A 12,508-nucleotide genomic window follows, 5' to 3' on the forward strand; every position below is an offset into this window, starting at 1 on the left:
TTCAAAATTGGACCGATCATCCATAAATTAATGGCCTGGTTCCCGCACCTTCCCCCATGACAGTTAATGCCACACAGTGCACGTGCAGCAGACAACTGTAATTCATGTCACCTTGCAGCTCATAAACATCTCATCTTCACTGGGAATCATCTCAGCAGCAAGAAACAATGACTATCTCAACTACCACCACCAATGATGATAAAACGGTGATAAAAGTCTCCTTCAAAAAAAAAAAAAAATGCCCTAAAATCTGCCAATACAGAACGACAAGCGGCAGATGTCCTAAGGTCAATAAAAAGGCTTAAACACACACAAAACATGAAGCAAGACACTTACTACTAAAATGAAAGCCTAACTGTATCCTAATTGAAGAGAACTAAATGAGAAACAAAGAAATGCCAGAACAGCGATCAAGCAAGAACACATAGCAATATACACTAAAAGCCTGTGAAGCAATAAACCACACCAGATCTCCTTACCAAGGAAATATATCCCAAACTACTGCCCCAACCACAAATGAAACACCATGTCGCTGTAACCTAAATATGCATCCATTCTTAGCAAATTTAAAGAAGAAAATAAAAAAAACTAACCCACTATACCCACTAATATCAACCACCATACATGCTAATATTAACTGGAGGCCTACCTGTACACAGAAATAACTACTGGTCATCATGGACTTAATACTTGCAGCAGCAAGTTCACACCTAAATTTGATATCCCAACCCTATAACTCTTGCCTAAAACTCCATTAACTCCTCCTTACACTTACCTCACTTTTTCTAACTCCCTTCCCCCTAACCTTAACCCTTCCTTGCCTGATTCTCCATCAAAATCCTTCCTCCATTCACCATTCAATGTAAACTACTCCCTCCCACTGCCTCTTCACCCTATCCCACCCCCCTCCCCATCATAAAACCCTAAAGCGTCTTAGGTCAAATTAGTTTTCAGCAAACTACATTTGTCTCAGTAGGTAAATCTTTTTGCTTTTCCCGGTTAGGGGTCACCACAGCGGAACTCCGGTCCGCTCGTGATTGGCAGTGGATTTTATGGTGCTGGGTTGCCAGCCCGATGCCCAACCTTCAAGGAAGGTGCACCCATTCCTGCTCGCACCTACCTGCATGTCTTTAATGTGACTCGACCACGGGGAGGACATGCAGACTACACACAGAAGGTGCTCCAGCCGAGAATTAAACTGGAGAACCTCTTGCTGCAAGGCGACAATGCTAACTGTCTAATACAATAATTCATTTTAGCTATTCTTACATCCTAAATACATTATTGCTATTTAAGAATTACAGAATAACATCATGCTCTGACTATATCTGTTCTGTTATTACAACCTTACTTTTCATCACTTCTATACCAAAAATGCATATACAAGTATTACTTCTATATAATTCTGCAAAACTTAAATCTGCTTTAACATGCTTACTTTTAGCAATCATAATGCAAGCAGTAAACATGTATCTTACATTCAGACTGTAGTCTACCAATAACTAGATATACCCTTTTATATTTAATTACACTTACCACCCTTGGCATGGTTCATTCTCTGCAGTCTACAGCTAAACTCACTTCAGCTGAAATGCACGCATAAAAAACTCTTCACAGTATACATAAAATTGATCCCAATTAAAAACTCAGAACTGGCTGCATTAATAACTATAGACAAGCCCTTACTTCATTATCATGTATATTAGTAATGAGTGGTGACATTTAACTAAACCCAGGTTCTATACAAGCAACCATGCAGAAAGTGAGCTGTAATAAGGATGTAAATGTCACTTATAAAATGCTTGTACATTAACAATAATTGAGCTCAAAATGAAACATTGTTGATCCAGCAGAACCCAAAGATTGTAACTATAACTGAATCTTGGTTAAAAGATACCTCATGGTTGTCCCCTCAGATTACCCAGTCATATACTATACTAAATGGACAATATACCTAGTAACTATGTTGATTGAGAGTTTCTTACATTGGTAAACAAAACAACTCAATTTTCTGCCATACTAGTAGTCAAAAGTCATTCTACCTCTGAAACTGCCAAAAATCAAACAATTCAAAAAATAATTTCCTCTCTCGATAAATTTAGATGGTATATAAACTGTAAAATTATATTTTCAAATTCTCCTCAATAAAAACATTATTTTAGGTGGCTTAAATATGGACTGAAAAGGACAATACAGAAATCATCTTACAAGATTTTTGTATAATAACTTACATCCAATGGTACAAAATGGTAACTGAAATAATGCAGCCACAGTTAAATTCAAACTGCTCTAAGTACTTATAACAAACATACCCAGTAAGTAGAAAATTTTACATTTCCTATTAAATGCAGTAATTGACCAAACTATATTTATCTCTTCCTGATCACTGAAGTTAGTAAAAAAAAAAAAGTTAAAATAATAGGCCACATGTTTCAAACAAGCTCGGTATATAAAACCCCAGAGCAAGAATTGCTAAGCTAGCTGCAATATTTGTTTGGTCTTAATTGGTTTTAACTTCTCTGTCCTTATTTCAGTGTTATATAGTTGGTATAATCTTGTGAATTTCATATAGTACAGACTTTTTCTACTTAGGAAAAGAAGGCTACAGGGAAGCAAACACCCATTGCTGACTACTGAATGAAAAATACAAAAAAAAATAAATAAATAAAAAATAAAGACCGTTAAACAGATAACTTCAGAAATGTTCACCAAGAAATTATATGATCTTAAAACTGATATAATACATTTACTGAACATTACTTAACCTGGGGTAATGGAAAGAGCCAAAATGGACTAATTATACTTCAACCATAGCCTAGAAGAACAGCATGACAGCAGGCAGAAGTAGACGTTTACAATAAGGACTGGGAGATAATGTAAAACAATTGCCAGTGCATTTGGGACTCAAATCACAAAAGATGTTTAGCTTATGCACAGTAATGACGCAGCCCTTATTTGAATAAATAATTACCTCCTGATAGTGATGAGTCAACATTTGCGTTATATCACGGTCCTCCTTCAGCTTTTAATGGCCTATAACAACTGAGCCTTAGTAAGCAAAGATGGAGGCTTTCCTGGTGCTGACCATTCTTCATCTGCCATATCATCCTCTCTTTTCTTCCTTAATTATCTATGGTTAAACTTGAAAGGAACATGTGTTTCATGTCCAGCATCAAAGAGTGGCACTTGATATGAGGTGTGCTTACTTCATCTTTGTTAACAACAGGCACGGATAATTCTAATAATAATAATTAATAAAGTCAATGCTTGATTCAGATATGATGGGGTTTCAGCCAGCATCAGGATATCTTTCATTTCAATATACAGCTCAGATCAGATATGTGATTCCATATTTTGATGTTTGCAACAGTGGTTCTTATGCTGCTAATATCTGCCTTAGTCTATTGCAACAACCTCTACCGCAGGATAGTAGAAGGAGCCCTGGCATGCTTTGTACTATTGCAGAGTTTTGCAGGTGGACATATGAATTTCACTTCACATATTTGTCTTCTAAGTCCTGTCCTGCATGACCTGCACTGCTTGTTAATTTCTGCCAGATGTCATTTTTAAAATCTTAACTTACCTACCTTATGTTCCTGCCCTTCGTGGTCTTGATCCTTCTTATTTAAAGGAGCTTCTGAATGAAACACTATGACCTGACAAGGCACCTCAAGATATCAGATGAGATCGTATTGGCCATTTCAAAAGCCAACTTTGAAACATCTGGTCTGTTACTAACCTTTCCATGCTCATTTGGAGTAAGTTATCTTAATTGGAATCATCTACCTTTCTTGATCTGAGCAAGTAATTCTGATGCCCACGTCAGAAGATCACTGAAATGCCATCTGTACACAATAGTTGATGTTAATCCTTTTAGGGCCACTTCTATAGTTTAACACATCTTAATTTCATAAGTTATTGATTATGTATACAGCTCCATCATTGATAATATTTTAAATGTGATGCTGAGATTAATATATTTGTGCTATATTGTTTTATTTGTATAATGTCTAGGGCTATAAAGCTACTATATGGCTCCACTGATATCAAACCCTTGATTACGTGGATATCGTCTTTATTTTGTCTTTAGTCACTCCATGCAAGTTTAACCATGTATTGGGCATTGTAACCTAGAAATGTGTAATATGGAACATTGTGCATTTAAAGTGTTGTTTTGATTGTATCTACTCTATTTTCTGAAAAAAAAAAGTATAGTCCAATTTTCAGGTTATTGCTGAATTCATGATTTATGAATCATCTCATAAGTAAGGGCATTGCCTCCAGAAAAAAAGAAGCTATAACCTCCCTGTACTCATCCCTAATCAGGCCAATAATTGGGTACAGCTCCTCTTTTGGTATGTACCTTTCCAAGCACCTTTAGCAATTGGAGAGACCACAGATTTTCCTCACAAGGAAAATTCTAGGTCTTCATTATCTGTCCTATGTGGATCCTCTGAAATTATTGTCCCTTTATTCTGTTTCACACAGACTGCTCAGAGGTGATCTCTGCCTTGCATACAAGGCAATCTCTGACCCTGCTTAACTGGAAAGGCTGCATCTCAGTAAGTCAAATGGTACACGGGTTACTCACTCTAAAGAACTTAACCTAGTATGTGACATTAATAAAAATTGCTTGAGGGGCAGATTTTTCTCCCAGAGATTACCACACCTTTGGAACAGACTCCCACTTCATGTCAGAGCACCTCATTGGCCCTCTTCAAATGCAATCTGGATGGGTGGGTGGATAACCATAAATTCACCTTGGGGGTTCCACCTGTGTCCCTCTTGAATAGAGGCAATGGGTGCTGATCATGGAAATAAGGGTAGAACTTGGCTAGGCTTTTAAAGTCCCTAGGGCCATTAGCCTAGTAACTTCCTATGATCCTATGAACATAACTTCCACATAACGAGTTCACAGCTGCAACATCTCCCACTCACCTCTGTCCCACCACAAAATAAGCAGCATTACCCCAACTGCATGCTTGCTCTAACTTTACCAGAAACAGCATGCCACCGCTCACTTCCATACAGATCCAACACATAACACCAGTGGGGGAAGAGAAGAGGGACATGACAGCCCCTATTCTTCACCTACCAAAACCCCACTCACAAATAAACTAAAAACCTATTATCTGACACAAATTAAAGAGTGAGGGAGAGTGGGCAGAAAGTTCATGCCTAAATCTGATCTCCTCACTCTACAACTCTTACCTAAAGCTACATTAACTCCTCCTTACACTTACCTCACGTCCTCTGTAATTCCCTTCCCCTTAACCTTAACCCTTCCTTGCTTGATTCTCCATCGCAATCCTTCCTCCATTCACCATTCAATGTAAACTACTTATTCCCAACACCTCTTCAACCCCCGTTCCCCACCCATAAACCCCTAAAATCTCATTTGTCCTGATCACCTTTTCTTAATAAAACACAGTACACCAACATGGCATCTGACAACCTTTATTCAATAGCATTCTTTAATCATAGAATTAATTGATCATCATAAAATGTATTAATCACTATATGAACACAATTTCCACATAAATATTTAACAGTGGCAGAATCTCGTGCTCACCTCTGTCCTAATACAAAATAAGCAGTGTTACCCCAACCGCACACTTACTATGACTTTACCAGAAGCAGCATGCCACCTCTCTCTTCCATACCCAACCAACCACCTTTTATAATCAAACACATAACACCAGTGGGAGAACAAATGAGGGACATCCCAGCTCCTCTTCTCTGCCCATCAGCCTGACACAGGCTGTTCCCCCTCCAATACTACTACTCTTTTACCAAACCTTCAAAAAATAATGTCATGTGTACATTGAATAAATCCAATCCCAACTCACTCAGGTGTACTCCATTCTTCCAAAACCATACCTGGCCCCTATCATTGAAGTCCTTATGATCAATACCCAAGTTTCTCAAATGCCTAGACAGCCTAAAATTAACAAAGTGCTGGGCGTTCTCAATATCTATAAAACTACCTGCATTCCTCCAAACCAAACATGGTACCATTTTGGACCACACAATGCTCATGTCGGAAAACCTACTGCCTAAATTAGCCAAGTCCCTCTGCACCCTAAACATGAGCTGCCATTTTGGAATGACACCTAATCATTATCTGCTAAATGAACCACTAAAACATATGGAATCCCAGTCCAAAAGCATATTTCCACAAATTCATCCACTGACCTAACTTCTCTTTCCAAATTTGATGCCTTTCTAATGCAAAATGAATGAGAGGAAAACCTCTCTCTCTGGAAGCCTAGACACTGGAAACTTCTTTATTACATGCAGAAACTGCTTGGCTGTTATCGCCTTTTAACCCTGCGACTGGAAAACCAAATCCTGTGGATTGCCATCATGTGACAGCTGTAATCTTCTGGCCCACAACACCAGACACATTGACATGTTCCTATCCATCCCCAAAACTATCTGCATGTCCTTTCCTGTCTGGTCTGTTTTCGACTTCCTCAACCATATCTCCACTGGCACAGGAAATATGAGCAAATCTTGCCATACAAGTTACCCCAAGAACTCATTCACCCTGAAAGCTCCACTATACATCCATAATGAAAATGTTACCCACTGAGTCCCCCTTCAATATTTTTTTATTTATTTTACATTTGTTGACGGGGCTAGTCCAGCTGGATATATGTCCATTTTCAGTGGAGTCCCGGGGAAAAAAGCTCCACATACATCAAAATGTTTACAAAGACAATGGTATGTATAAAGACATTGGTACATTACAAAGCTTAGGCATACATTACTTTTCATAGGATTTAGCATTTGAATACGTAAAGTCCCTGTGCAAACAGTTTTGGATATTCCTAATAAAATATGTCTAAAGACACTATTAATTATAAAGTCACACACACAAATGTCACACAAAACTGCTAGTGTGTAACAGCAATGGATATTCATACAAAATATGTACAAGGACACTCTTATTCTGTAAAGTCTCACCAGAAGCCCTAGTGTAAGATGGCTATGGATAATCAGTAAAAATATGTACAGGACATTAGTCCACTGTATAGTCACATTAATTTTATTATCAATAGAGAAGACACAAGATTATACTCATGAGAAGATAGGTGTCTAGGGAAGGGTTTGGTAGTTAGTCTCAATAACCTCAAATTGACTGCACCATCCTACTCTTAATCCAAGCCTGAGCTAAATATTGCAGTAGTAGCTTCTCCAACCAAACTGTCTTCCTCCAGTAACTGCAAAACAAAGTCATCAAACTCGAATATTGCACTACCATACACCTTCCTCATTGAGACTGCACAAGACTGTTGAATCAGCCATCCCGTCACTTCAGTCCAATCTGTCACACATCCTCTGGCAACAAAATTGATTCACCCTCAACCTCCAGGACTAATTCTGTAAACCTGTGAAACTGAAAATGAGACAGGCTGTCAGCAATCACATTCTTAGAACTCTGCAAATGAAAACCTGTAAAAGAAAACTCTTAGAACCCAGCAAATGTACACCTGTAAAAGAAGAAATTATCAGCAAACTCTGCAAAACTAATTTTAGTAAAACTAACAAAAGCAATCTAGACTTTGCTGTATTCGACTGTAATACCCTCACCGCTCCAATATTGTCAGAATAAAAAGTCACCCACCTACCTCACAACCACTCTTGCCACACCACTGAAGCTGCTCAAATAGGCATCAATTCCAAGAAGGCCACATTATTCTTCCTGTCATCTGGCTACAAGCTGCAAACCATTCCCCTCCAAAAAAAAAAAAAAAAAAATGCACCCATCCCAATACCCCCTGCTGCATCTGTAATCAACTGCAAATCACACCTGACCAATCCAGTCTACTTGCCAAAAAGAAATGCCATTAAATTGATTAAAAAAGGATAACCACAATGCTAAATCTGAGCAAACATGTTTACATATCCTCACACAATGGTGTTTGCTTCTCCCTCCTTTTAATAAGAATACCACCAACCTGAAAAATGTACAACCAGGATGAATTGCCCTGCATGCAAAGTTCAAGAGCCCTAAAAGTTCCATGACATCTCTAATCCAGACTTTGTGTCTGTCCATCACCCAAGCAATGTTCTCTTTCAAATTTTCCATCTTCTCAAATGGAAGGCAAAACAACCCCCACTCTATGTCCCCTAACAAACCTAGAAAACACAATGCCTTGGCAGGGCCCTCCAACTTCTACATAACCAATGGACACGCAGCTCATCATATGTTGCCAGAAATGCTTGCATAACTTCCAGCTCCACTACAAACCCTTCATCTATCAACAAAAAATTGTTCAAATAATGTACCCCCTTCTGAAAGCCCACCCTTTGCTACCAAATCCAATGAAGAGTGGTACTAAACTTCTCATGGGTGGACAAGCCACTGAACACCCCATTGACATGGCCTTATCAAAATAAAATTTATTGTCAACCACCATGCCCAGTAATGGCCACTCATCCTCCTGTACCAGCAGCAATTGAAATGCTAATTCAATATCAACCTTTACCAAACATGGATCTTTAAAACCTTTAATGATTGCCATCACTTCATCCACTGAAGCATACCTAACTTTTGAATCCTTTTTTGAAATGAAATCATTAACTGAATTCCCTTCTGTATTAGACAAATTGTGAATTAACCGAAATTCACCAAGTGATTTTTAGGGACCAGTCTCAATGGTGACACTTTAAAACTGACAAAAGGATGGTAATCTGAGGGACCTAATAGCCTGGCTGCATGCATATCCTTTTCCACCAAGCATTTCAATACCCCTTCCAGCCTCCACACAGAATATAAATTCTTAAAGACTAAGCCATCCCCACAAACCCTGGACTTAGGTGAAATCCCCCAGGAGAACCCCCTTATCAACTACTCTGCAACCTTCAAATCTGGAAAAGGACTCAACATGTAACTCAATACCTGCCCATTAATGGGTGAATGGGAAACCCAGTTTATCCCTCTGTCCCCAAAAATACAAGCCTTCCCAATGTCCTTGAAAATTGCCTCACCCATGGAACCCCTGTAAGCCTTGAGATGGAATAGATAATGATTCTGTATCAGTCGTGGAAGAACCCTACATTGACCAAATTTCCTTCCCTGCATCCACACTGAGAAGCTGGATGCACTCCCACACAATTTGAACAAGTGTGTGAGAAGATACATGCCCTCTGCATACAGCACTCCACATTTAATTCCCAGAATACTTCAGCCTCATCTAGTAAAGCCCTCAAAAGTATTGACCGTGATGGCAAGCCAAATGCCAGAGTGCTCAACTTCCCATCTCAATGACTGATCCAGCAACTTCTGTTTCCAAAAATGCTGATCATACCACATCCAAGCTTTCCCTGCATGTAATGTAAACTTTGTGACTCCTGAATCATGAGGAAATAAGCCCAAAGTGGTAAGGCCAACGAATAATCCTTCCCTAGCCAAACTGCCATGCAGTACACAAAACCCAGTACCCAATTCTCCCACATCATGGCATGAAGCCTTCCGACTCTCCTCCATTCCAATGCCACTAAAGCTGCCAAGTGATCATTGCTATTCACTGCCTCATATTCCAGTAAACGCTGAACCCCTTCTCCATCAATTAATTCAAATATTTCTGTGTAGTCACATTTCAAGACCTTCGCTATAACAGATGCAGGAATATATGCGGTCAAAATGACCCCCCACTTCCATATTGAGGAAAGCCTGAGTAGCTAATCAATCCCCAGGTCACATTCCAAAATCAGAACTAATGTCTTGTTGAGATGACTCAGCCCTATCCAAATTCAACCCCAGGCTCCCTAACAAGAACCCTAAGCTAACTATCCCAACCAAAGCCTCCCTCTGTACCTGCCCAGCTTCCCTAAGAAAGACCCAGTCCCCCATGCTGACTGCAACCTTACTGTTATGTAGTGGCACTCCTCCTCCACTCCCCAACTGACTACCTCCAGGCTCTGTGAAGTTTGCAGTACCTCTATCTAAGCCCCACAAAATATCATTACCTGAACTGGTATGAGAAACTGTTCCACCAACCAAGACATCCACCATGGCACTGACAGCTGACTTGTGAGCTCACTTCCACTGTACCACAAAATTCCTCTTTGATGCCCATGCTTGCCTTTTCCTTGATGACATGCTGGATGCACCAACCATAGGAGAGTCTCTCTCTCTCTCTCTCTCTTTCTCTCTTTCTTGCAACTCTCAGAACAATTCCTTCACTTGCAATGTAATTGCCACCCATCTCTGCCTCAGACTGCAAGATCCGGCCATCTGTCAAATGATAGAATAACATAAACCACCATAAGAGATAAGGAAAAAATACCTCCAACAAACTAAAACACCTCACCCAAGCAAGGACACTTCATCTCATGCCCCTCAAAGCCTGGCATCCAAATGAGTGACCAACCAAAAATCTGCACCATTAAAATTACCACACCCAACCTTAACCTGTGCAACAGCTGCCAAGCAGAAAATACAAATATATGTATCAGGCACTAGCTCTCAACCAAACCAGGATCAATCTCATCAGAATCAGGAGGATTTCAGAAGTAATCAGGAATGATCAGGGCACTTCTATATCATTAGTACTATTACCTAGACAATGACAAACACGAAAATGTGAATTAATATATATTTTCAGAGCTGACAAATTCTGCAATTATAGCTACTGTCATAATTCAAAAGACGCAGCTCAACAATTTTCCCTCCAACAGCCACAATTTTTAGGAAGGATTTAAGAAGGATAACCCTAAATTTAAATCTAAATCAGGGACATCCCTGAAAATCAGGGACAGTTGAAAGATATGAGCACTACACCAACATTTACCCCTCTCAACTCAAATATACATTGGCTAAAATGGGGCCTCCTGTCACCCTGCAATCACACACATCGGAGTTAATAGCATTGCCCCATGTCTCTTCAGCGGTCTTCAACCCATACCTTCTTATTATTATTATCTATTTTTTATTATTATTATTATTATTATTATTATTATTATTAGCCTAAGTAAGTCTCACTACCATCATACCAGTGAGCTGTATGAGTCAGAATGGCACATCATTCAACCTCTTAGAGCAAGAAATCTGGACAAGGCCATAAATAATGGGGGTACATTGGTCCAAAAATAGGGGCACTTTTTAAATATAGCTCTTGCAAACTTAGGAAGTTGATAGAATAACAGCTTTTCCATTAGCGTGGATTTTCTGAAGGATATGAAGTTTGAAAATCTTGTCGGCCACTATATTCTGACTTCAGTCCTCAATGATTTGCCAGTAATTTGCCAGAAAACTACAAATTTATGAGAGATGGACCAAAAATATGAGTCAAAAGTCTGTACATTCTGCGAAAATCTGGACAGCTGACAGTTACGCAGAGTGATATTTCCTCTTCTTCTTCCTTTCCTTGTTTCTTTTTTCTTCTTTTTTTTAACTAAATTAGATGCCTCATCACCCTAAATCATTCAAAATTGGACCGATCATCCATACATTAATGGCCTGGTTCCCGCACCTTCCCCCATGACAGTTAATGCCACACAGTGCACGTGCAGCAGACAACTGTAATTCATGTCACCTTGCAGCTCATAAACATCTCATCTTCACTGGGAATCATCTCAGCAGCAAGAAACAATGACTATCTCAACTACCACCACCAATGATGATAAAACGGTGATAAAAGTCTCCTTCAAAAAAAAAAAAAAAAATTGCCCTAAAATCTGCCAATACAGAACGACAAGCGGCAGATGTCCTAAGGTCAATAAAAAGGCCTAAACACACACAAAACATGAAGCAAGGCACTTACTACTAAAATGAAAGCCTAACTGTATCCTAATTGAAGAGAACTAAATGAGAAACAAAGAAATGCCAGAACAGCGATCAAGCAAGAACACATAGCAATATACACTAAAAGCCTGTGAAGCAATAAACCACACCAGATCTCCTTACCAAGGAAATATATCCCAAACTACTGCCCCAACCACAAATGAAACACCATGTCGCTGTAACCTAAATATGCATCCATTCTTAGCAAATTTAAAGAAGAAAATAAAAAAACTAACCCACCATTCCCACTAATATCAACCACCATACATGCTAATATTAACTGGAGGCCTACTTGTACACAGAAATAACTACTGGTCATCATGGACTTAATACTTGCAGCAGCAAGTTCACACCTAAATTTGATATCCCAACCCTACAACTCTTTCCTAAAACTCCATTAACTCCTCCTTACACTTACCTCACTTTTTCTAACTCCCTTCCCCCTAACCTTAACCCTTCCTTGCCTGATTCTCCATCAAAATCCTTCCTCCATTCACCATTCAATGTAAACGACTCCCTCCCACTGCCGCTTCACCCTACCCCGCCCCCCTCCCCATCATAAAACCCTAAAGCGTCTTAGGTCAAATTAGTTTTCAGCAAACTACATTTGTCTCAGTAGGTAAATCTTTTTGCTTTTCCCGGTTAGGGGTCACCACAGCGGAACTCCGGTCCGCTCGTGATTGGCAGTGGATTTTATGGTGCTGGGTTGCCAGC

Source organism: Protopterus annectens, chromosome 10.part0, assembly GCF_019279795.1.
Source record: "Protopterus annectens isolate FY-2018-M chromosome 10.part0, PAN1.0, whole genome shotgun sequence".
NCBI lineage: Eukaryota > Metazoa > Chordata > Ceratodontiformes > Protopteridae > Protopterus > Protopterus annectens.